This window comes from Lepisosteus platostomus, chromosome 5 (genome assembly GCF_059453375.1).
Source record: "Lepisosteus platostomus isolate fLepPlt1 chromosome 5, fLepPlt1.hap1, whole genome shotgun sequence".
In the NCBI taxonomy this organism is placed as follows: Eukaryota; Metazoa; Chordata; class Actinopteri; order Semionotiformes; family Lepisosteidae; genus Lepisosteus; species Lepisosteus platostomus.
Window position 1 is genome coordinate 14,041,249 of NC_142615.1, and position 26,129 is coordinate 14,067,377.

The following is a 26,129-nucleotide window of genomic DNA, read 5'->3' on the forward strand; positions in this document are numbered from 1 at the left end:
GGAAGGATAGTTACTTACTCCCTGTTCTAGTCATGATAAAACTCGAAAGTGAAAGGAAATGTGTGTTTATAAAACTCCAGCGCGGTAATCCCCTTCACCACCTTACCGATTCGCACCACAGAGGAGGACCGGAGGATACAGGTGAGATGATCATTTGTTTCGATCAGTCACAATCTCAAACTCAGCACAGCCTTCGGACAAGGAGGTATCGTGTGGCGCAGATTGCTGGCATGTTAGATTTCTGCTTTAAATTAGTCTGAACTAATAATAGTTTTGAAACTAATAGAGAGAGCCCCCACTCTGGACCTGTTTCAAGTACAAGAAATGAGATTAGTTTGGAGTCTAGGCTTTTTTTGTTACTGACAGGAGATTTAAACGTAACTATCGAAAACTCCAGGATAAAGGGCGCCGGACAGGATAGAGCTGTACAGCTTGTAACTGTCTCTTCCTCCTGTTCAGATACAGCTGTAGGAACGGTTTTAAACAGACTCGCATTATACAGAACGCTGAGTTCACCGCATTATGCAGCGATCGAATGGATTAACCCAAGTGTCTCCAACCTACGGTATCTTTATCCGGCCTGAGAACAGAGGAAAGCGTCACCACTACATGCTTACGCGCAAGTGTTAAATTAAATAACCTTTACCTCAGGTTCACGTTTGTTGTACTTGAGTTTTCTTGCATTGTTTTTTTACATCGAAATGTCAGCTAAGTGGAGAAACGTTGACGAAGAGTGCCGTATTTTTAATGAGAAAACTATTTCGTGATTGAAAGCAATATAAAGCGTTGTGCTTAATACGCAGAGAAACCGTCGCTGTTCTCAAGGAGTATAATATCCGAAGGCATTACGATACGAAGCACAGAAATACTCAGATGTGATTGGCAAAATGATTTCAGATAAAGTAGAAGCACTGAAGAAAAACTTAATTTATCAGCGTGAAATATTTAAAAAAGCGATCACAACAATCAGAATCCATTGTAAGGGCGAGTTTCAAAATAGCACGTCATAGCTAAGGCAGGGAAACCATTTACTGATGGGCAGCATATACAAAGAAAAAGTTGCTTTGCTCGAACAAATATACCTGTCATCTAATACAACTGCTCGTCGCACAGAAGACCCGGGAAAAAACCATTATTTTGCACTGTATTCATCATCTTTCATCAGCAGGCTTTGTGCGATAAAAAATTACAATTATCTGAAGTAATGGATAGTGACAGTGAATTTTATACGATAGTCCTCCCTTAATCATCGTCAATTTAAAAACTTCCTATCTGAAATCGAAAGTGAATATCCGGACGTTCCGTACCACTGAGGGGTTCGCTGGATCAGCAAACCCAAGTGCTAGAGATTTAGTGAATTACGCACAGAATTCGATATTTTCATGACTCAAAGGACACGACCTATTCTATAATTTCAGATTTGTTTCAAATTCTATAATTTCAGATTTGTTTTCACTCGTAAAATCCTTCAGACAAAAATTCTTCAGACAATAATTCTTTTTGGACAAACAAGTGGCAGCAAACAATTTTGTTCAGTTCGCAACTTGTGAAAAGTACAGAAATGAATGTGCCGAACCTTTTCCGATCCCGTTCACTTTAAATGTGATTTCACATTTGAAGCAGAAATTTCAGGACCGTTTTCAAGATTTTAACAGTATCTCACAGAACATAAGATTGTTCAAGAACCCTTTTGCAAGTGAAGTTGAAGATCTTCAGCCTGAATTGCCGCTCGAAGTAATTGACTTTGCTGCGAATGACTTGTATAGGGATCTGTTTAAGGAAAATGATTTGTTAAACATAAATCACTGCCTGAAAGGTGTTTTAAGAACATTCCACGAGCAACTTTTCTGTCTTCTGCCTCCACATTTTGTGTGAACAAACATTTACAAAGATGAAACAGACATTCTGTCACTGAAGCAATTCCAAATATCTCATTAAATTTGCACACATGTATGTGAATATTTCTTCTAGTTTTATTTGTTCATTTGAATATTAGAATATAAGGGGTTTCATTTAATTTATTATAAGTGTAAATTGTGTTGTTTATTACGTATTCCTCCATCATAAAATACCTACCCTCCCTGTGTCTGGCCATCTGGCCTTTCTTCCGAAGAAAATGTGGCCCTCGAGGAAATTAAAATCTGATTAGGACTGAAAATCTTTTTTTCCAGTCAGTCACCACATATCTGACAGCAACAAGCATTTTGAAATAAAGTCACGATTTATCCTTGTTTTGATGATCAAGCATGTTTACATCGGATAACAAGTTAAAGAGAATCGCAGACAGGATCCGCCACCGCGCAAGACCATGCTGTCACTGCATGATACAGGTGTGAGAGGAGTGAGCAATCGAGTGAAAATCTAGAACCCAACTTAGAGAGCCTCTGTACGGCAGAGGTGCTTTGGTCTGAAAACAAATAGTTTTCCCCCTTCAAATTGGCTTAGCTGAGCTTAATTAAGTGTAAAAGGGGAAAAATACGCGTTGTAGTACTTTAAGGTAGTGCAAAGGGGTAGTAAAAACTGTGCAAAGGGGTCTTCTCAGTTAGTAAAGCACACATTTCCACTGAACTCATCTTTTAAATTGTCGAGGATCTAAAGACTTCCTTAAACCAATTTTAAAGACATAGATGGATGAAAATCGTCATTTATAGTGAAATTTAGATAATCATTTTTTTAATGACTTCCCTGAATGTGTAACATCGTTCAACCTTTTAATCTTAATGTTTTTAGCATAAAAGAATCTCTTCCTGCACCTTTTACATTATAGAGAAAGCAAGATTATTCGTTAAACAGATTCAAGAACTGTTCTAATTTCATTTTCAAATACTTTGAAACAATACAAAATCCATAGAAGTGTCTCCTCCCACATTTACGTTAGAGAAATGGGTATCTGTTTGCTTTAAATTAGACATTTTATCATTTCTGATTTCTCCTCTTATCGGAGAAGCTACAGATATAAAAATATTTAACCTAACTGATTAACACAAATGCATTTTTTTGTGGTTAAAAGCAACATATAATATAGCTGATTTATTGTGCACACCAGATCATCGTTGTAGAACTGAGCTGTGGTCAGGACCAGAGGGGAACCGCACAGAAATTGAATCGTACTGACCGATTCCAGCACAAAGGTAAGCGAAGGAAATCACTCCTAATACCAATTGCAGAGGACTTGGCAGCTGAAATTAGTCGCTATCTCTGCACTAAAATATATCCTCTGTTGCAACAAACACAAACAGCTGCTGCCGTCTAGAGGTTACTACACTAACCAAGTTAGTACAGTGCTAAGCAGATCGCAAGGGAAAGTTCTGAATGACGGAGAAACGCATTACTGAAATAATATCGTTAATATGAACTTAATTTAAACATTAGTGACTGTTAATATACTGTATTGAAATATAAAACTGAAATTGTATTCCAGTCTTGAAGCAAGTGTAATCATTTTGATCATTTGTGATAGATTTCTGGGAGACATACTGTGACGTAGATTAATATTCTATGGAGTGAAGTGAACTAAAATCTAGGCAAATACACCTTAGTAAATGGGACTCCTATAATGTTTTTGCTTTCTTCTAGTTCTGCTTCTAATAGTCCCACTAATCCTATGTTTGCCTTCATAGTATTTCATATACATAAATGTAGCTGTCAAAATCTCAACATTGAATAGTTTGGAAGCGCAGATAGAATAGATTAGTAACGATGGCACAAGTGCCCAGAAATGCAAAGGTGTTTATTGTGAGGATGTGTCTTTCGACCTTTTCGGCTCATGATTACAAGACAGGCCACTGTGTCAAGATCATTCAATTTCAACGAACTTTCAGATTTAGCACGCTCTGCTTAAGCTCCGGAGTACTTAATGCGGTACTATCAGGAGATCATCTCCAGCTCTGAGTTCAGATGCAACGAAAACTGCTGGGGACCAAAAAAAGCTGGGGACCAAATGAACTTGTGTTTAGTACGGTGCTGAGGGTTCAGCATCGTTGTTGTTCAAATTAGCAAGAACTGCCGGTGCTCTGAATCAGAGCTTTTCAATTAGTCTGTTCAGTGCGTTAATATGTCAGCCATAATTATTCATTTATCTGTCTTGTGTTAATATATAACTGAATGTTCTTGGCAATTTAATGTTAATTTGAATTTAAGAACGGCATTTATATTGAAATAAACCAGAGAAGGTAACTGCTTATGAGATACTCAATTGCATTTAATCACAAACGAACAAACGATAATAGCAGGTGCGTGTTAAGCTTGAACATGTATTATAGCAGTTTTTATTTCCATTGATAAATTATACTGATTCATACAGAGATCCTTCAGACAAATAAAGCAAACACATTGCTATTTCGGTGTTATAATAGGCATAAGCTACTTTTGTGTCTGCAATAATTTTAACGTAAGTGTTATGCAACTTCAGGGGCTGCATTTGTTGTAATGTTTGTTGTACAACTCATCTACATTAAGAGTTTTTAATTAAAATAAAGGCGCGTAGTGCATTTTCCTTACAGCTGAGTGAAAACAAATGTTACACAAAGCATCATCTAATGTCCAACAGCGTTAGTCATTTTATTTTTTAAATAGAATTAACATCAATATGTGGATTTGATCTACAAAAACAAGTTACATTTACAGCTCTAAAAAGGAAAACCTAGAGCTCTGTAACAGATCTTTTCAGTTAATTGCTGTTCCTCTGATCTTGAAATTTTAAAACCACCTTTTCCTTGCCTTTCATGTGGTCTGTGTACTATTCCATTAACAGCACCGTCACTGAGGCATGTGCGGTCTTGCTCAACCTTGTTACCGACTGGATGGGCCTCCTGTTCGTCTCCAAATCTTTCCGCACATTTCAACACCATTATTGTTGGACCACAGCCACAGATATGAGAAAGGACACTGTTCCAAAGAATTGTCTTAGATTATCACTTTTAATAATATGTTTTTTTTTCTTTAACTTACCCATACCTTACAACTTATTCTTTGCATCCCCAATATCCCTGCTTTCCCTGAGAAACACAAGTGAAGAGTCAAATCCCAAAGAAAAATACAACAAATCTATTCAATTAACTCCCAGATGTAACAGAACACATGTAAGAATTACACTCCATTTCAATTTGTATTTCCTTGATTTCAGTTCTCTTCCCTCCCCTGGTTATCTGAAAAATTAACTATCACATACAAAAGGGTTAGTGTTAGGTTAAACATGCATTATCTGTAGTACAGCTACTGATAAAGATAGATATTAAACTTCATTATTAACAGATTACACTTTTATTAATAAATACTTGTATTGATAAATAATTGTTGTGTCTGGAAAGCCCCTCAAGTATTGAAGGTAAATTTTACAATAAATGTCAAGCTAAAGATGCTAAGTTCATAATTTAGTGGAGGTATCATTTCCACTATGTTCAGGAAAGTTCTAATGGGATCCCGTGCTTAGTCCGCTACTGAGTTGCTTAAAACCTGTGAAGAGGTGGTTTAAATTAATCTACTACTACAATAATATCTAGAGGGCAGCAGTTGTTACTTTGGGTTCATTGCAATTCAGGACAGGTTCAGAATGGAGCTGTGGACAAATTTCAGCCATGTTCATTGCATTTGATCTTAAGTTTGCTCACTAGTTTTGCACAGGCTGAACTCCAGTTGGTTCGCTGCTTTGGGGTCGATACAATTGGTCCCTTGAATTATGCCACCAGGAGAAATTATTTCCAGATTTGTGTTTCTTTTGTAAAACCCAAAGCACTGGAAACACATTTTGCTGAGATTAAGTTAAAAATAAGGATATTAAATTATCAAAACATTAAACAAGTGAGATCCCATGTAAGTAGATAAAGTCTCAAAACCATCCTGTTTTATTGTTAATTACAGTTAAACCAGTAAATCTGAGATACTGAAGTTTGGAAATATGCAGTACATACTACAATGTTGACAGATAAAATTGTATTATTCAAAGTTTAAGGCTGTTTTAAATGCACAGTGGAAACAAATGTAGTGAGACTGAAACAGAGCCCTTCCTGTAGTTGTGACAGTGTGTCCCTTACTATGAAAATTAAAACAAGCAGCTATGCAGTTGTTGGACATGTTAATATATCTTGTTGAATGGAGAGTGCAATTTTTATATTGAATTTCTCTGTGCAACTGTCTGGTGCTACAGCTGCCTGTCAGTTCCCAGGTGTATGAGTCACTGTTCATATGTCCTGAGCTTTTAGAAGAGGAGAAGTCTTTAGGAAAAATCCTCCTGCTGACTTTTATTCATATTGATAAACTGCGAGTCTCTGCAGTGCTGGGTTTGAGAAGTCATCTGTTACAGGCAGAAATGACCTCTGGGGGGCTAGGCCTTTAACTGGTTTTACACATAGACTGTTGAGTCACATGGTTTAAGTTCCATTCACACAAGCCTGACAAGCAGCTTTGCCACTTCCACAGCCCTGGGCCTTCAGCACTCCTTCAGAATGAGTCCCCAGTCTCACTCACTTCCTTCTCTCCCCTTCCAACTTGTACTTGAACATGAACTTGAACTTTATTGCCATATGTAACCGGTACTGATACAATGGAATTCTTACTTATAGAAAGTCTCTCGATTGTAAAACAAGTGTAAAAAACAAAACAAAGTGCAAACAGTGCATCAATACAATATACAAACAAACAATAGACAATGTGCAAGTAAACATGTAGACAGTTTGAATGTAAACAATACAGACGTGTAAACAATGACTGGAGATGTGCAATAGATCGGTGAGACCGCAGCCAATAATCTTCTGGGCCATATTGACCATTCTCTGCAGTGCCTTTCTTTCTCGCGAAGAAGTGTTGCATACCACACGGTGATCCTGTTGGTAAGGATGCTCTTGATGGTGCAGCAGTAGAAGTTCACCAACACATGTATTGGCATCCCCCATCGCTAGAGGCACCTCAAGAAATAAAGGCGCTGCTGAGCCTTCTTCATGATAGAGTCAGTGTTCACAGTCCAGGTTAGATCTCTAGAGATGTGAATTCCCAAAAACCTAAAGCTGGTGACTGTTTCCACTTCCATTCCATCAATACTGAGTGGGCTGTGAGTGTATGGCCTGTGTCTCCGAAAGTCCACTATTAGCTCTTTCGTTTTCTTTATGTTCAAGTCCAGGTTATTGCTATGACACCACCTAAGCAGCTGTACAACTTCATCCCTGTAAGTGGATTCGTCATCATAACTGATCAGTCCTATTATAGTGGTGGCATCTGCAAACTTAATGATGCGGTTGTTGCTGTGTCTTGCTGTGCAGTCGTGAGTAAATAGGGAGTATAACCTTGGACTCAGACAGCAGCCTTGTGGGGTTCCAGTGCTCAGGGTGAGTGGTGTTGATGTTTTATTGCCTATCCGCACCACCTGTGGTCTATCAATAAGAAAGTCCAGCAGCCAGTTGCAGACAGAGTTGCACAGACCTAATCCCCTGAGCTTTGTCACCAGTTGACTGGGTATGATGGAATTGAATGCTTGAGGCACTGCAGACATTTCTCCAGGAGAAATGTCAACCTCCTTTGTGGTCTGGGGAACTCACACACATAGCCACCAGCTTTCACAACCTTCACACTATACCCCTTAGTCCACTACAGTGGATTCCTCCTACTCTACACACTATTTCTTTACTTACTATCAAAAGAATCCGTGGGGTCAGAGTGCAGGGTCAGCCATTTATATAGCACCACTGGAGCAGCTAGGGTTAAGGGCCTTGCTTAGGGCCCCAACAGAGCAGGAATCCTCTACCAGCCACGGGATACGAACGGGCAACCTTCCAGCCATAGGTGCAGATCCTTAGCCACAGAGACACCACACTACCCAAATTAATTAACATTCCTACATGGCAGAGTCACAGTGGAGCCTGTGTAACATATTTTCTTGAGAAGAGGAAGGTAAGCAGTCCTTTTCCTCACAGTGAGGATAGTTTTACATGGGTCAGCTGTTATTATCAGGAAAAGACAGGTGTGGAAACATGCTCACAAGCGAGTCATGAACACGCAATGTATACACATTGGATAATATGAGCACATATCTTCTAGACAATTGCTGGAAATAATAAAAACATTAAGAAAGAAAGGCAAAACAAAATGTTAGATTATACATCTATTAGAGCAGAATGCAAATCAGGGAATGTTATATGAGTTTCAATTTAAGCTGTTGTAGTGATTCATAGCCGTTTCAGGGACGCCAAATATGTAATCATAGTGGCTCTCTGAAGGCACCAGTTCTGTAGGGTTTGGGCATTTACTGAGACAATTATTAATTGTAGCAGTAAATCACAAAGTTGATTCTTTTGGTGGCTTTAGAATCCAACCATGCGATATAACTCAAACAACGCACACCCACAGGTACTAATACACGAGGATACATTTATTAATACATAGAATATGCATATAAACCTAACAGATCTTATCGAGAGGGTTATCAGAATACAAAAGGTATATTCGGTCAGTTACAAAGAGTTACACATCAAGAGGACATACGTTCAGTATATCATTCATTAAGACCGTTTCGTAAAGTGAACTTGGTTACAACTTCTACATTAGATACTCAAACAAGTACATAACTCTTAGGAATTAAGTTGATATCAACTGGTTGGGATAACAATTGAATTCTCGAGCTGTAATGCATTGAAGTTGAATACTCATCCAATCTCTGGGGATTCAGATCTCCTGCGGGCACAAAGAAACAGTTGCAGGCTGTTGCTGTCCAATCCGCGCTCTCTGGCTCGGTGCCAGGCTGTGCTGTGCGGCTTGCGACGGTGCGCTGCTGATGCTCACTGTTGGCTTTAACTAGCAAAGTTTGTGCACAGGAGAAAAGATGACTGTGGGTCCCAGCAAGTCAGGAAGAGGACCAGTTCGTTTATGATGAAGAGCTAGTTCTGAATAGTGATTCAGCTGTCCACAGTTCCGACCTGTTCACGAGGCCTGCTGCTGGTTACTCTCTGGCAACCTCCACTCTAGACTCTTAGAACAAAGGAAAGTTCTGGCACTCGGACACACTGGCCGTTCCGTGGTTGTCCGGGCTGAGTCTCAGGATGGTCAGGAGGCGCGCTGCGAGAATGTCCTGCCCTTGGGATTCTCCTTTGAATTCCTTCTGAATCTTGTCTGAATCTTGTTGAATCTGAATCTGAATCTGAATCTTGTCTGAATCTCCCTTTCTGAATCTCTCAGGCTCTCTGTGTTGCCTGTTTTTACCTGGAGGAACTTCAGCTCATTGATTGGCTGAAAGTTCCATGGGCATCAGAGTCCCACGTGGGTTACTCGGCCCTACCAGTCCCTGATTGGTTGATCAGGGTGAGATATGAGTCACTTAGTCCTGACACTTAGTAATGCAGTCCAGATGTCCAACTGGCACTCCCTAGACAGATAGGCGCCAATGGGTGACCATTGATCATGATAGCCAGGCTTAGCTAAGTGCATCCCCCTTTGGGAGCTGGTTTCTTATCACAAGAAAACATCTTAAATCAGCTTGCATGAATTCTTTCTCTGTGGCTGCACCACAGAGATGGAGGGTGAGATGGGGCCTCTTTTGGGAAGGCTCAGAACACTTAATTCTTTCTTATTATTAAGCCTCGCCGCTACATATCCCCCCTTTTTGAAGGTCACGAGGTCCTGAGGCATTGTTGCCTTCAAAACAAAACAGAGTTAAGTGATGTCCCTTGCCATTAGAACATTAATCTTAAATGTCCACATTACTCCTCGAGAATTCATACCGGAACCAGCATTGGATACAAACAGGATGAATAACATCTGGAGTATGTATAAACACGGTAGGAGACATTATCTAAGTCTAGGAATTACACATCAGGAAGTTCACTGTCAATATCTGATACCTCTGTAGTAGATATTTGGGAAGAAGTAACTTCCTTTCTTTTGGCATGCTACCTTTGACTCATTCATGCTACCCAGAGTACATCTTGATGTGAGAGTACATCATTCAGAGTACACTGTCAGTCATGATCCAGCTACCTGGCAGTAGTGTTACAATAACAACAGTTCCTGTTCCCAGCCCCCGATAAACCACAACACCTGTGTTGGGTATCTGCTAGGGTGGTTTGGAGGTTTGTTCCATTAAAGCAAACTAACTACCTGTACCTCTTCAGGGCTTACTGTTTCTTGGATTTCTATCCAATTCAATAGTGTGGCACCTGAAAGCATCCAAGACCTCAAGTTTGGTCTTATATCGTCTGGTTCCAGACCGTACAGTGTTAAGTTACCATGCTGTACTATGGCCTCCTCGGGAACTTACAGGAAAACTGTTTGATTAGGTAGCTGCATTGCGGTAGCTGTATCATGCCCGTCACAAGTCATAGTGTCAGTTAAATGTGGTGTGTTGACCAGCCATTTACTTCCCACCTGCTCTTCATGGGGTCCATTAACCTCCCTCTGCTCGTTAGTAGCTTTACACCCTTCATTGGTGAATCGTTTAGACACAGCCAATGGATAGCTTTGGTAGCCATACCCATCTCAAGACTTGGAACCGAATTCAATCTTGGATTGCCTTCTGGGTGAGCTATGAGCGATGGGGTTAATGTCACATACTCCTCTACTGAGAAGAGTGGAATCAAGTGGGTTGGGAATTGTGCCATGGCTAGACTGGCCACAGTGGCACTAAACTCCCTTAACAGGTCTTGTGTCAACATTCTGGCCTGTTGCACACAAGCATAAACCCACTGTATAACACCAACAATCATGTCCACTGTTTGGGGAATAAGGTTTAACCCTGTTGCATAGGAAGTTGCCTGTAGGGTTTTCCCTAAGCTTTCCAACTTTTGCTGCTGTCGATACAGTCTGTCACTACCCTCTGGCCTCTCTGACACCTGCCTTCTTGGGGCAGTCAGGGTGAGAGTGCCAGTAGCACACAAACCTACCAGAAAAAGCAAACGTGCAACAGTGGCGGCAGCAATCAGTCCTCCCAAAAGTCTTTTCGGGTGGCTGATCCCAGTCATCTCCTTCTGAGTGACTGTTGCCTTTCTAAGCTGGTGCAGCGTGTTCATGGTGTCTTTCTCAGTATGCCATGTGGCATCTTGGGCACCAACATCCTGGAAATCTGGGGAGATCTGACGCAGCTGCTGATGCTGCTCCTCCTTTTCCAGGGCATTTGCTTTTTCGATTTGTTCATGCCTGTGCTCTAGGAACCCTGCAGGGGGTGGTGCAGTGGTGGAGCATGCCTGACCCTCGGCTGAGTGGTCATCTGGAGCACCTGAGTGATCTGGGATTGTTATCCTATTCTCACTGTTCAGGTCCACCCTGCACACTTCCTGATTGAGGAATCCCTCTATCGGCATGTTTCCAATCGTTTGCTGGGGGTAGGTGTAGGACACCTGCTCGCTCCCCCCTTCCCTCGCTAGGGGTTCAGGGAGCTGCCCCAGCACTGGGATAGCTAGTTCACTGTCTTTGAACTTACTATCACTCACCAGGCCCATGTCAGTGCAGGCGGGGATTCTGACACCTCTCTTTGCGATGTCCTGCACTGGCAGGCGGGTGACTTGACCATCCAGCTCCAGTCTGGCTGAACCACTGTTGGTCAGACTCAGACTGACAGACTGAGCTGGTGGCTGTAAGAAAACCGGCTCGGCTTTCATTCCCTGTCCCTTCTGGGGGACTGGGTGTGTTGGAAACCCTGCCGTTGAGGCAGGAACAATCAGGTCAGTCTCACTCACTACCTGGTAGTCGTGAGAAATAATGTTACCTGACTGCAGGTTCCCTGGGTCAAAGCAGAGGGAATCAGCATCTGGGATCAGGTGTGTCCACAGCGCAGTAGTCTCAGCGTCCAGCTGGACCTCCTGTCTAACCTGTGAATGTTGCACCAGGGGCACCTGGCGGTGGCCCTGTGACAGCTGCTCAAGCAGATCCTCACTAATAGAGGACCTCTCAGGGCTAAGGGTGAGGGCTACATCACCAACCTGCTCTCCTGCCATCTGGATCCCTTCCACCACTGCAGGGTGGTGGTCCTGACCCCTCTTGGGTGCCAGGGTGTACAGGGAAAGCTCCTTTTCATCGCCAGGTGGGGAGATCTGCTCCTCTTTAGGGATGTAAAAGGTGTGTGCTTTACCTGGTGGATCAGGCGGCTGCTTGGAGCACCGCTCCTGTGGCAGGGAGGCTGTTGAGACCTCGGCCGGGACACGACTTCCCTGTATATTCGGGGAACAAGAAAATATTTTTATTTCTTGTCCAGAGGGAACAGAAGGAATCTCCGCATGGGCTTCTGTGTTCGGTGGGCACTGTGTGAGCACAGTCTGCCTCTTGGCCCCCCTTTCCTTCTGTACAGAAGACTTAGGAGCCTTGACCTGTTTCCACACTTTGCCTTTCTGGTGATCCACCAAAGGTTCCTCTCTGAGTCGCATGCCCTTTTCTTTTTCTACCCGTTTGAGCTTGCCGTGTGACATCAAACACCTTTCAACCTCAGTGTCAATCAGTGTCTCACTGGGTAAGACATCTCCCATGGCAGCCTTGAGGTAAAAGCTTCCTGCTTTTCCTCTCTGTTTTACTGCCTGCTCTGTGACTTCAGGGGTGGAGTCAGCACTCACTTGGGAGTGGCTGACCTTATCCAGGCAGGAACCCTTCCGCTCAATCAGATAGACTGAGGGAGGGAGAGGGGGCGGGTCTCCGCCTCCTCCAGTGGAGAGTATCAGCTCATTCACGCTTCCGGCAGCCTTGGGGAGCGGTTGTCCCTGTCCTAATAAAGCTTGTTCCAGCCTGGCCAGGCGGGCGGCTACTGAATCCTTTTGTTCAGCCTTTTCTAGCCCTTTCCCTCCCCCGGTGTTCTCATGGCACTTAGGACGCTGGGTGCGGTCCTGTGTGAGTGCTTTGGAACGGGGCTTAGCCAGCTCAGGAGCCTGTGCTCCTTCGAGCAGGGGGGAATTAACCCTCCTGGCTCTGACGGCGAACGCAGTCGCTTTAGCAACTTTTTGCTCAGAGCGACTTTGGACATCATACTCCCAGGCTTTCTGCACGAATCTCTTAATATCAGTCATTTTCATGGTCTGTGCATCTGTATGCATTAAGATCATCTTTCTGACTGACGGGTGGAGATTCGCAATGAATAAACCCTTGAAATGTGTGTTCTCTTCGCAACCCTCATCATTTCGCCCTGCAAAATAAGTTCGTCTAAGTCTCTCGTAATATTCGCGAGGGGACTCTGCTCTCTCGTGCTTAATGTTAAGAGCGGCGGCTATCGCAGCAGTCGGGTCAATAAACGCACTGTATTCTTCGATAAGTGCTTGACAAAGCTGCTCAAAGTCATTACAGACTTCTTTCATCTGCCTAGCCATCCACTCATGTACAGCTCTGCTGGTAGTTTTCCTGACCAGAAACACTTTCTCCTGTTCTGTGGCGTTTGGCAGGTACTGCAGGTTATACCTGAGGTCCTGAATATAACTCTCGATATTATTCTCTGACACTGCCGGGTCAAATCTCTCTATGTCCTTCGCTAGCTCTCTCAGAGAATGGAGATTTATCCTTCTAGCTTCTCCGCTGACGGAGATATGGAAGAGATCGTGGTCAGACCTGTCGCTGCTAGAGAGAGTGCTTAATAGCGACTCGAACTCAGACCTTTTAGCAACCATCGTTAAACTTAAAGAGTATTACTTTTAAGTACGAAATCACAGTTTTACCACAGAAAACCACAAGATCAAGTATGCAATCAACCCGGTAGATTGCAAAAGATCACAAAACAATCAAGCACTGCTTAAAGAGCAAGGGGAACTTTTTTCCTTTCGGCTTTCAGCACACTGTATTGTCGTGTATGAAACCCGCGGCGTTTTATATTGAATTATTCCGCTTGGTTGACTCATTTCAGTCTTGCCACGCCCGTGCCAGGGACGCCAAATAAATGTAGAGAAAACCGGTTCATAGCCGTTCAGGGACGCCAAATATGTAATGTTAGTGGCTCTCTGAAGGCACCAGTTCTGTAGGGTTTGGGCATTTACTGAGACAATTATTAATTGTAGCAGTAAATCACAAAGTTGATTCTTTTGATGGCTTTAGACTCCAACCATGCGACATAACTCAAACAACGCACACACACAGGTACTAATACACGAGGATACATTTATTTATACATAGAATATGCCTTAAACTAACAGATCTTATCGAGAGGGTTATCAGAATACAAAAGATATATATTCAATCAGTTACGAAGTGTTACATATATCAAGAGGACATACGTTCAGTATATCATTCATTAAGACCGTTTCATAAATGAACTTGGTTATAACTTCTACATTAGATACTCGAAACAAGTACATAACTCTTAGGAATTAAATTGATATCAACTGGTTGGGATAACAATTGAATTATTGAGCTGTAATGCATTGAAGTTGAATACTCATCCAATCTTTGGGGATTCAGATCTCCTGCGGGCACAAAGAAACAGTTGCAGGCTGTTGCTGTCCAATCCGCGCTCTCTGGCTCGGTGCCAGGCTGTGCTGTGCGGCTCGCGACGGTGCGTTGCTGATGCTCACTGACCGGCTAGTTAGTGTTGGCTTTAACTAGCAAAGTTTGTGCACAGGAGAAAAGATGACTGTGGGTCCCAGCAAGTCAGGAAGAGGACCGGTTCGTTCCTAATGAAGAGCTAGTTCTGAATAGTGATTCAGCTGTCCACAGTTCCGACCTGTTCACGAGGCCTGCTGCTGGTTACTCTCTGGCAACCTCCACTCTAGACTCTTAGAACAAAGGAAAGTTCTGGCACTCGGACACACTGGCCATTCCGTGGTTGTCCGGGCTGAGTCTCAGGATGGTCAGGAGGGGCGCTGCGAGGATGTCCTGCCCTTGGGAGCCTTCTGCTCCTGGGCCGTCCTGCCCTGGAATTCTCCTTTGAATTCCCTTTAGAACAGTCCACAGAATCCTCTCCAGAATCCCTTCTGAATCTTGTTGAATCTCTGTGTTGCCTGTTTTTACCTGGAGGAACTTCAGCTCATTGATTGGCTGAAAGTTCCATGGGCATCAGAGTCCCACGTGGGTTACTCGGCCCTACCAGTCCCTGATTGGTTGATCAAGGTGAGATATGAGTCACTTACTCCTGACACTTAGGAATGCAATCCAGATGTCCAACTCGCACTCCCTAGACAGATAGGCGCCAATGGATGACCATTGATCATGATAGCCAGGCTAAGCTAAGTGCATCCCCCTTTGGGAGCTGGTTTCTTATCACAAGAAAACATCTTAAATCAGCTTGCATGAATTCTTTCTCTGTGGCTGCACCACAGAGATGAACAGAGAAATGAGGCCTAATTTGGGAAAGCTCAGAAACACTTAATTCTGCCTTATTAATAAGCCTCACCGCTACACTGTCAACCAGGCCTCAACTGTCTGTACTTACAAAATTAATACAGAATGTTTCAGGGGACATTATTCCATCTGGAAATGGCCTCTGGACATATGACAAACAGGAGTACTAAAAGGTTAAAATCACATAATATAGTAATAGTAAGGCCTCATTTGGTATACTGTGTACACTTTTGGTCACCACACTAAAACAACAACAACAACAACAACAATATATATATATATATTCCTGTTAGAATTAGGTCTGATAACTACCAGATACAGTTTGGGACTCAGGAGAATGTCCTACACTGACAGACTGAAGGACCAAAGCCTTTATGTCTCGAACAGAGAAGATCAAGGGGATTTGATAAAGTATTCAATATCCTCAAAGGTACTGACAAATTCATCACAATTAAATACAAATTAGAAGACACAAGTGAGGACTACATGGAAGTATATGTAAAGCTGAGAACAGGAAGCTGTGCATCAGATGGTTTTGGAGGGTTGCCTGAATCTTCAGTAAATCATGTACAGCACATGTGACTAAAGGTTAGGCACTGCTGTAAGCACTTTCCAGCACATGACCAAAACCATGTGTCCTAGGTTACTGAAACACCAATAGAAGGATAAAACAGGTCTTGTGATCTGGTGTTTATCACCACACCAACCCTTAGATGACCATATCCTCTGAAAACACAGCCAGTTTAATGTGATAATTACCACTGTGCTGAATATTCCTAATTCAAGATAAAGGTGAGGTTGATCTGTGTGAATTCAAATCCAGATTCCTTCAGTTTATTAAAACAGATGAGTTTATTAGAAATACAATTAATACAACAAAGGCCTTTGGAAAGGAAAGTGGAAATGGTTGGAAATAGAGAATTTGAAAAGTGCAAGTTGCTAAGTTATAGAGTAACTTCAACTTCAACTTCAAGTAACTTCAAGTCAAATTCTAATTTGAGGCAGAAGGCATCATGTTACATTAAGTCTTTATCAAGATAAACCAAACACAAAGTTAATAAATACATATATATATTAAGGAACAGTGCAAACTAAAAAAGCTTTGCGTCCGTATTGCTTATGTCTTGGATAGCGGGGAAGTAGGCATCATCTGGTGCGGATTTGTTAAGTAGAAGACTGCTGTGACTCTGCTCAGAAGCTGATCCAGAGTTGCTGTGGAGCTCATGTAGATGGGCTGCTGGCTGGAGAGGGTGGAGCAGTGGATCAGACTTTAATCCTCTTGTCTAGCTGAGCTCTTTGTTACTTCTTCTCCCTTGTCTGCTGACTTCCTTTAGACTTGACATCCACTAGTAGGACCTAACGTCTTCTAAAACTTCCAGACTTCCAAAGTGTGGCTCTTGGCTTGCTCTATTGATTAGCCTCAGACAAAGACATACCAGAGTCTTTTCTTCCAGGGTTCTGATTGGCCAGTTCAAACCTGTGATTTGCATATCTTGCCTTCAGACATTTTTATTGCTTCTAACAGGAAAGACAGGATAAAATATCCAATAATTGAGAAAACTCAAAACTTCTTCTGAGTAAAATTTACAAAGTTAATATTAGATTATTAGATTTCTGACCTACTCATGCTTTGCCCATTCATTTGATACCAAACAAGTACAGCCTGTTTATTTCTGAAATGATAATGATGAATTATATTGTATTTTAATTTAATAATTTAGGTTTAAGCTTTCGTAAAGGAATGAAACATGTGGCAACACATCCAGTACTTAATATAGTCTTTTATCAATACAGAATGAAGGATGCAATTTTAATAGGTCAAAATTCTGACTTGCTTTACAAGCAATTGGAGAGGATTGTATCCTCATGTATTCACTAGACTCAAACCTGGACCCTCAATCGATGTTGATGGATCAGAAAAATCTGAAAAATCCTTACAGTAATGCTTGTTGTAACCAGGATTCCGACTGTTCCAACTGTTTAATTATGAATTGCTCTTTAATTTAAGACCATACAAGTGATACAGTAGTTACAGGCATTTGCTCAGATATCCATTGTTTCTCTTAGTTTAATGCAGTTGGTTCTGTTTCTTTTAAATGTGATAAATAAAATATCTATTTATGGATGATTTTAAGGTATGTTTGGTCAGTTCCTTTAAAATGAATCTTAAAAAAAGTCCTTCTTGCATTTCTTACTAAGTAGTGGCCCTTAAATTATGGCCTTGTGTCAGGTGTTGGGAAATCACCTCTCTTGACTTGAGAATCACTAGCCCTGTTGTGTTCTTGGCTAAATGGTTTTATGTCTGTTTCAGTACAATTCTTATCTCTCCTTGAGAGAGGTTCACAGTCCTTCTAGCCTTTGTAGAAACTCAAAGAATAATAAATTCCCCATTATTCAGAGATGCAGGCATGCAGACTTGTTAGCAAAGTGTGGAACAAGCTAGACAGTAATATGGTTAAATTTAACAGCCTGTGTGACATTGTGTGGGTTTTAGCGACACCTTTCACCGGTTTCAGGCTCAATATCCCAGACAGAAGTAGAAAGTCAGCTTGTAGTCGCTCCATATTTAGCTTTTCGGAAGGTTTTTAGGGCAAATGTTAAAACTCAGTTAAGGATTTTATTTCTCTGAAGTAGAGAAGAGAGGATTATCTGAGCTGAAGGCTCATGGTCCTGGCATGAATGCTTGAGTAGCCACTTGAGCCTTTAATATAATGCTCCTAATTAAAGGTGATGATGATTAGAGAGATATTCACTTGGCTGTTAGGGAAGAGTGATATTGGTTTTCTCGTGTGGGGCCCTCTGGTGGTGATTAGAGATTTGGGTTGTGATTCGGGAGGTGAATTTATTTTGTTTTCTATGTGACACCTGTCTTTATTTTTCAAGAAACAGCTGAATGAGTCCCCAGATCAATTAACTAACTACCAAATGGGAAAATTAGCCAAATGGCATTTTTCATATTTGTATTGCTCTAATCGAGTATAACCATAGGCAAACCAGTTTTCCCACAGGTCACATTTTTATGCCATCCAGTTAGAGCTGACTTCATGGTTTCAAATAATCTTGCATAAATCAGACCTCTGTCTACTCCCTTAAGTTATTTGTGATCACAAAATAATGAATGTTGCCTAGCTGCTGTTGAATCAGGAGTTAGTCACCAACTTATAACACTGTTCCATTATATAATCACTTCCAAGTTATGACTTTGACTTATAATGCAAATTTCAGAATCAATTTGTATTGCTGGTTCAAGGAATTGTGATAATGTGTAAAACTAATCAATATACATTAACTGTTGACAGCTATAGTACGTATACATGTTTTTACAGTCAATTTGTTGTGGCACAGGTATCCTGAATGAATTAATAAGAATCAGAACCTATAGAATTTTTACAAAATTCACATAGTATAAAATAGTGAAAAATGAGTTAATGTATTCTTAAGTTAGTTTTCTCTTATTTTACCAGGAGCAGAATAGGCATGATGGCAACTCCACAGATATTCATTGAGATCCAGAATGATAAAGTTGTACTCAATGAGAGGGCAGCTGAAGTTCTGTCAGGAATGACAGGTGTTGCAGAGGTGATTGGCATTGTGGGTAAGCACAGGACTGGAAAGTCTTACCTGCTGTCTCGGTTCTTTAATGAAGACCAAGGATTCAAAGTTGGACATGGAGTGGAAGGATGTACCAAAGGCATTTGGATGTGGTCCAGACCACACCCTTTCCACACAAATGCCTGTCTCCTGCTTCTGGATACTGAGGGATTGGATGACTGTGAAAATAGGCTCATAACTGATAAGACTATATTTTTACTGACAACACTGCTGTCCAGCAGTATAATCTTCAACATCAAAGGATGTATCGACAGAAGCGCTATTGAAGAAATTCTGTATCCTTGGGAAGAAAACATTTTAAACTATACAACAATATAAATTACTAAAAAAGAAATCTTGAGCTTTACATAATCCTCCAATTTCATGAGCAGATTTAGTTTTCAGTTTAAAGTGAATTCTGGGGTGAGCTGTGGTGATCTTTGTTTATGCTGATTTGTGTCACCCATGATGCCCAGTACTGTTACTGTACCAGCTGTGTGGAGTTGTCTAATTGGAGAATTAGTTAATATCATTGCTGGGTCACTTCACTTCACCCCTTTCAGTACTGAACCACAAGTACATATGTGCAGTCAGAGTGTTAATGAAGTCTGCTGTAAAATATTTTTTATAATCTTATGACAGCTTCTAATCATATTCTAATCATATGAAACTGAAACTGAAACAATCTAATTATCTAGAACTGCAAAAGTCCAATAAAAGCCAAAATAAAAGCCAAAATCAGATTTCTGGAGCATTTCAACGGGACATTACAGGAAAAAAAGGACAATGAAGACTTATATTGGAATTTAAAACAAATATCAAAATTATTGTTTCTGACTAACAAAGAGATTATAAATAAGAAAATATTATTATCCATGTTTAAACCAGGTGGTGCATTGGCACTGTGATTATCATTGCAGCCTTGCAGCACTGGGGCCCTTGGTGTAATTCCTGGGGTGCTCTCTGCATACTCTTTGCATGGGTTTCCTCCAGGTGCTTAACCAAGTGGTTTGGTAGAGTTGGCCCTGGTGTGAGTGTATGCCCTGTGATGGATTGATGTCCTGTCCAGGGTGTATCCTGCCTTTTGCACATTGATTCCTGGGTAGGATCCATCTCTCCTGTGACTCTGAAATGGACAAGTGCTTATTGTAAGTGATGCAGTGTTAAGAATTTTTCAAATAATAATAATAATAATAATAATAATAATAATAATAATAATAATAATAATAATTGCTTACACTTATATAGCGCTTTTCTGGACACTCCACTCAAAGCGCTTTACAGGTAATGGGGACTCCCCTCCACCACCACCAATGTGCAGCATCCACCTGGATGATGCGACGGCAGCCATAGTGCGCCAGAACGCTCACCACACATCAGCTATCAGTGGGGAGGAGAGCAGAGTAATGTAGCCAGTTCATAGATGGGGATTATTAGGAGGTCATGATTGGTAAAGGCCAATGGGGAAATTTGGCCAGGACACCGGGGTTACACCCCTACTCTTTTTGAGAAACGCCCTGGGATTTTTAATGACCACAGAGAGTCAGGACCTCGGTTTAACGTCTCATCCGAAGGACTGTTCAGTGATTTAAAAATATCAGCAATGTTAAACTCTATTTTTTAATTAAAGGCCATTATCAATGTGACGTCATAGATTTTTTTTTTCCTGAAACCCAGTACAGCTGCCTCTTACAAGTTGTACATCAGATGTCTTTCGTCAGTGAGGAGAAAAATAAGTCACTTAAAGATTACCTTCCGAACTTGTTCTATATACTGATAAGAGATTTCCAGTTTGAAGAATTTGATCATGATAAGTTTAAGGACAAGTTTCTGAATGCCTTGGATAAAGAAACAAAGACAAAATATAAGGAAGTCTTTGACAAAACAGAAATTCATATTCTGCCACAACCAGCTCTTGGGAAAGCGCTCAAGTAAGTATACTTTTTATTTATATATAATAATATAATAAACTATTCAGGAATTGCCAAATACTTAAACATTTTGTTCTTGTTTTTGAAAGTTTGCTGTGCTTTATATAATTTCTCCTTTCCAGTGTGTGTACAGTATTTGAAAGGAAGGGTCAAATATCATCTGTACTCAACAGACTCTGCTTACTTCTGTCTGTAATTTCCTCTCAAACTCAAACCTTCTGTTTTTGTTGTCCCCTCACATCCTTGCTAATGTATTAGGATTTGTTTTGGTGAGGAAAAAACAAGTGAGACACAATCTATTCATAGATCATCTTTTCTTCCTTATTTGCTTTTCACCTCTGCTAAACAGTTTTGTTTTCTGTCACTTAGTCTTACCCCTGTACCCCTATTATTTTGATTTGCCTGACATCATAATATGATATTAATTATCACTCTAATTATTATAATAATTATAACATTCTACTGTTCCTAAAATCCTATTCTATCTTACCTGATGGATCCACATTTTAAGTAGTAAACTATAATTTATAAATTTAAGTAAACTATAATTTCTATTTACATTTCTTTATTATATGTAAGTTTGGTAATAAGAGCATGCTTACTTAAGTGTTTTTAACATATGTACTTGATTCTTCTTCAGAAAACTCCCGGAAATGAAAGATGAAGATTTAGACCATGACTTTCTAACATCACTCAACACCTTTGTGACCACTGTTCGTGATAAACAGTCTGCTCCCAAGGCAGTGAAAAGTCTTGTCTGCACACCAGGAGGTAAAGCCTTCACAAGCAGCTCTGTTAAATGACAGTGGATATTCAGTTATGCGACTGTTGACAATTACATCTCTTGATTTTCTTGTTCAAATTCTAAAAATGGAATGAGCTGACGTAAAAAAGCACTTTTTTTAGCACTTTGGCTTTACACTTTGGACAGTACACCTGGCTGAGGAACTGACAGTGCTGGTCAGAGATTAGTGTTGCCTCCTTACTGAAGAAGGATGAGCCAGAGGAACCTGCTGCAAAGGATGTTGGGGTGGAGGGAGGGGTCTGTTACATTGGCACATTGAAAATGTCTCCATTTTCATCCTTTGTTTTAGCATATTTATGGGACAAATTAACCTCTTTTATACTGGGAGGTAATAAAATAAAACAAATGGTTTTGGTTCCCCAGAAGTATATAGTGTATTCAAGAGTGATCATTAAATGAGTAAACTAAGATGTCAATGCATAGAGAGACTTGGCTGAACCCATGTTCCCAGGCTATAGGGTGAGGAAACTGTAAGCCCAGTTCAGAGAAGAGTGGCTGAGGGGCTGGTGCAGAGGTGGAGACAGGGGGAGGAATGAATTCATGAGCAAGGAGGAGAAAACGTTTACGTTTCCAGTATATACACTGATATAAACTGATCATTGTGTCAGTGCTGGTGTACATTAAATAAATAATAGTAAGGAAAAATTGTCACATTTTGTAGCAATAATGTTTTGTGATTGTATGTATGATTCTTCTTCTTCTTATAATACCTTGAAGAAACTAGAATTTAAAATGCAGTCCTCATCAGAATTCAAAGAACGAATAATTACATTGCAGATTTCTAATTGCAGTTTCATTTTTATTCCTCAGTTTCTGGTGAAAGATGTGATATTTTTCCTGAAAATACATATTTGCTTTGTTACATTTTCGTGCATTTTTTTTAAACAGGGACAACCAATGAATTTTTACATCATTAATGTTTCAAATAATTCTGAATGTTATCACTGCAATTGTTGCAATACTAATGTGTTTCATTACTGTATATTGATAGTAATAATATGAAAAGTGTGTTAATGAAAGAATGTGTATTTTTTAATTAAGGAAATTACTTCAGGAATGCTCACAAATTAGAGCAGCTGAGGGAAAATCCATCTTTGTTTTTAATGTAAACTACATTAAAAATTAATTTTATTAATTAAAAATCAGTTAACCAAATGTAAAAACTCGTCTCAGCACTTATTTTACTGCTGAGAATATAAGAAATGAGATATAAGCAATCTTCTGGGAAGAAGTCAAAATGTAATCTCACCCCCTTCACCAGGTGGAAGAAGATTTCCCAGAGAGAAAGAAATGCTTCTGTAATATCAAAAAAGTCCATGTGGCCACTGACAGCAGCACCTGGAGGACACAAAGGTTCTCATTCAGTGAAGAAAGGAAACTCAGCCCCTTGGTCTTTAATTTCCTTTGACATGTTGCCCCAACTTTATGTCTGGGAATGTCAATCAGATGTGTCTCTTAATGCCTCAAAGTGCAAATATGGATCTCACACAAAGCATGATAAATATTAATGTTTACTGCCCTGTAATATTATTAAATATTTTTAAAATCCAGGAAATATTACAAAGAACTTTTCATTATTTTATTAAGTGTTTGAGGCATTAAAAGCATTACAGGTGCTGTCAGTTCCAGTAATTACTGGTTGTATTTTTATGGTTTTTCAGTATAAATATACACATTTTGTTTGTTCTCATTTGCTTAATCTCAACATATCACCACCTGACATTACTCTTTTCCCCTCTGTGAAGCCTTTGTGGAGCTGGCTCACTCCTACATCAACATGCTGAACAAACAAGACAATGTCTGTCTGACAGTAGCTGCTCTGGAAATGAATGAGGCCTGGATAAACAAAACATTTCTATTAGCAAAAGATAACATGGAAAATATTGTAACAGAGATGGAAGTTCACCTTCCACACAATGAAGATGCACTGTGCAAAGACTACAATGAAAAATGTGACAAAGTAATTGAGGAGTTCATGAAAAAACTGGAATATACCAGCGGCACGAATCAAAAGGAAGAAAAGAAGAAGGAGTTACAAGTAAATCTAAAAAATAGTTTGTCATTAAATACTAAATACTAAATTAAAATATCAGTAGAGAATGAATACTGTACTTGATTTCATTGTTAAATAGTTCTAACTTGTTTACTTTGTTTATAAAAAGCATACACATTTGCTACATATAAATATCAATAAGGCTGAAATGCTAATATTTTCTGAAAACCTGAATATCTCCCATCTTCCTAAATATTTTTTTAATCTAGTGAAAATAATTACACTGTTTATTGAAGAGCAATGAAAGTATAAGTGTCTAGGTTTTACATTAATAGCTACTTCATTGCATACATGAATATTAATTAGTCAGCAGATAGGTGTGTTATATGTTCTTTGGGATAGCAAAATACTGAGCTCAAAGCACAGATGACCAATGTTAACGGTTCCTTAAAAATCTGTATAAAAAGCCAAAATACATGGGTTTTTTTATGCAAGAATGGTGAAGGTTTGCCCTGCTTGAGTAAAACAAATTGCCTGGTTAACAGCAAGACTCATTCATGCCATCAGTAGTCCAGGAAAAAAAAACAGACAACCACAGACGTATTTACTGATCTTTAGGAAGTGATGTAATAGAGAATTAGAGTACCAGAGGTTAAAATCAACTGTGTCACATTAAGGAACAGCAATGCATTGCAACACATTCACTAATATTTCCCAAGTAACATTCGCCTCCTAAATTAATTTTCATCATGCCATGCTGTGTGTTGTATCACATTTCGCAAAAGTTTTTCAAATTGATTTATCATTAACAGAAAAAGAATACATAGATGCACAAGTTTGATAATAAAATAAAGGGAAAGGTGACATTATGGTTTTGTATGCCTTAGTAGATATGGTCTAGTGCAGAAAAAGGAAAGAACAAAGTGTATATCTTCATTGAAGCAGCAAACATATTGTTAATTGAAACTTTAGGAAAAGCACTTTAGGAAACCTGTAATTATTGTTTATAATCCCTTTTCTTTGCTTATTAAAACATGAATTTCCATCAAATTTTACCATTCCACTTAGAAACTGAAAGACCAATGGCTGAATGAACTTTGTAAAAAGAATTGCATGAAAAGATTTACGAATCTAAAGGATAAATACACTAGAGGTCTTCAGAATCACAAAGACAAATAAATATTTAATGAAACAATGAAGAGCATAAAGAAGATCAGAGAAGAATACTTCAGGTTTCACAGTAAGTTAAATTGTTGGCTCAATTTAATTGAAAACAATACTTTTAAAGTTGTTTTATCAATTGTTACAGTTTACTTCTGTTTTTTTAAGAACATTTCAGTACACAAAGAATGAGCTCCCATGGTGCTCTTAGTTTTTGGCCTGACGTGCTCTGTGCACTTGAGTGTTTAAACTCAGTGTTTAAACTTGTTTCCACAAGGCTGTACCTTTAAACTGTTGCTTGGTATGACTGCGGACCAGCAATTGACTTTAAGTTGTCTTATGTCTTCCACAAACGCAGCAGAAATTTAATTCTCTGCTCAAGGATCGTGGTATATTTATATGATACAGTATACAGAATATACAGAAGCAGCCATTCAAGGTTCACAGTACAAACCCGTACAGCACGCAACTAACCACAAGCCACCTCGGCATATGCCACGGTACGTGATTGGCTGTCCAAAAATACCGACAGGGGCACTCGTGGTGCATTGGTCAGTAGTGAAAAGATTTAATCATTTAATCTGTTTACTGTGCACATTTTAATCTGCTTAGTATTGAATATTTATAAGGGAAATTTTAGTAGCTGAGCATAAAAAGAAGAGGAACATAACGCATCTGAAGGTCATAAACAATATTAATTTAGGAACATAAACATATTACTGTATGTAAACTGTACTGTATATGGCTGGTCTTGGTATTTTAAAGAAAAAATACACACCAGTATTCCATTTCTCCCTAAACATTTTAAGCATCAAAGTCTTACAGTACATGTGGTTATTTTGAAATGTTTTTACTTGCTCCTTCTGACCATATTACTGTACATTTATATACTTCGTGAAAAATTGATATTTTTAACCTTTGCTAATACGCTCGTTATCGGATAAACAAAAGCATACTTTTAGAATTGGATAAATAGGGAATATAAAATGGATTTGTGTATCTAAATAAATTAATAACGGTATAGCTATAGTTCTATATTGATATGTGTATTGCTGTTTCAGTGCATGTCTTATGATTTGCCTTGGCGGCGTGACAGCTTAAGTGACTGATGTGTAAGCATGAGGTTGGATGTTTCAATCCAGCAATCTCTGTGAGTTTTCTTTTGACAAATAAACATTTCTTTGAAAAACTAAAATAGCAAATATTATGGACACTACAGTATATTGACATTTTTTATATTGCTAAATATCACATGTTCGTACCGTATGTAGACAGTGGTACCACAGGTTGTAGGGCGTAAATCCACATGAGCCCGAAAGCCCTACATTGACGTTGTGCATTCGCCTGGTGCTGCGGGGTTTACATCTCTCTCTGCAGGAGTGCTGGCTGTCCCGAATTAAACCGGTCTCACTGTTTTTTTCAAAGT

At 39.8% G+C, this 26,129-nt stretch overlaps 1 long non-coding RNA gene across 2 annotated transcripts; it reads left to right on the top strand.

The window, feature by feature from the left end:
- On the top strand, positions 1 to 23,577 carry LOC148663798 (uncharacterized). Of its 2 annotated transcripts, XR_015936438.1 has the most exons (6): positions 1 to 141; positions 3,047 to 3,131; positions 18,687 to 19,109; positions 20,496 to 20,744; positions 21,385 to 21,515; positions 22,811 to 23,577. It is a non-coding gene; the product is annotated as an uncharacterized LOC148663798 (long non-coding RNA). The 2 variants fall into 2 exon arrangements; XR_015936437.1 differs by having other exon boundaries at positions 21,385 to 23,577.
- Positions 23,578 to 26,129: the final 2,552 nt, after the last annotated feature.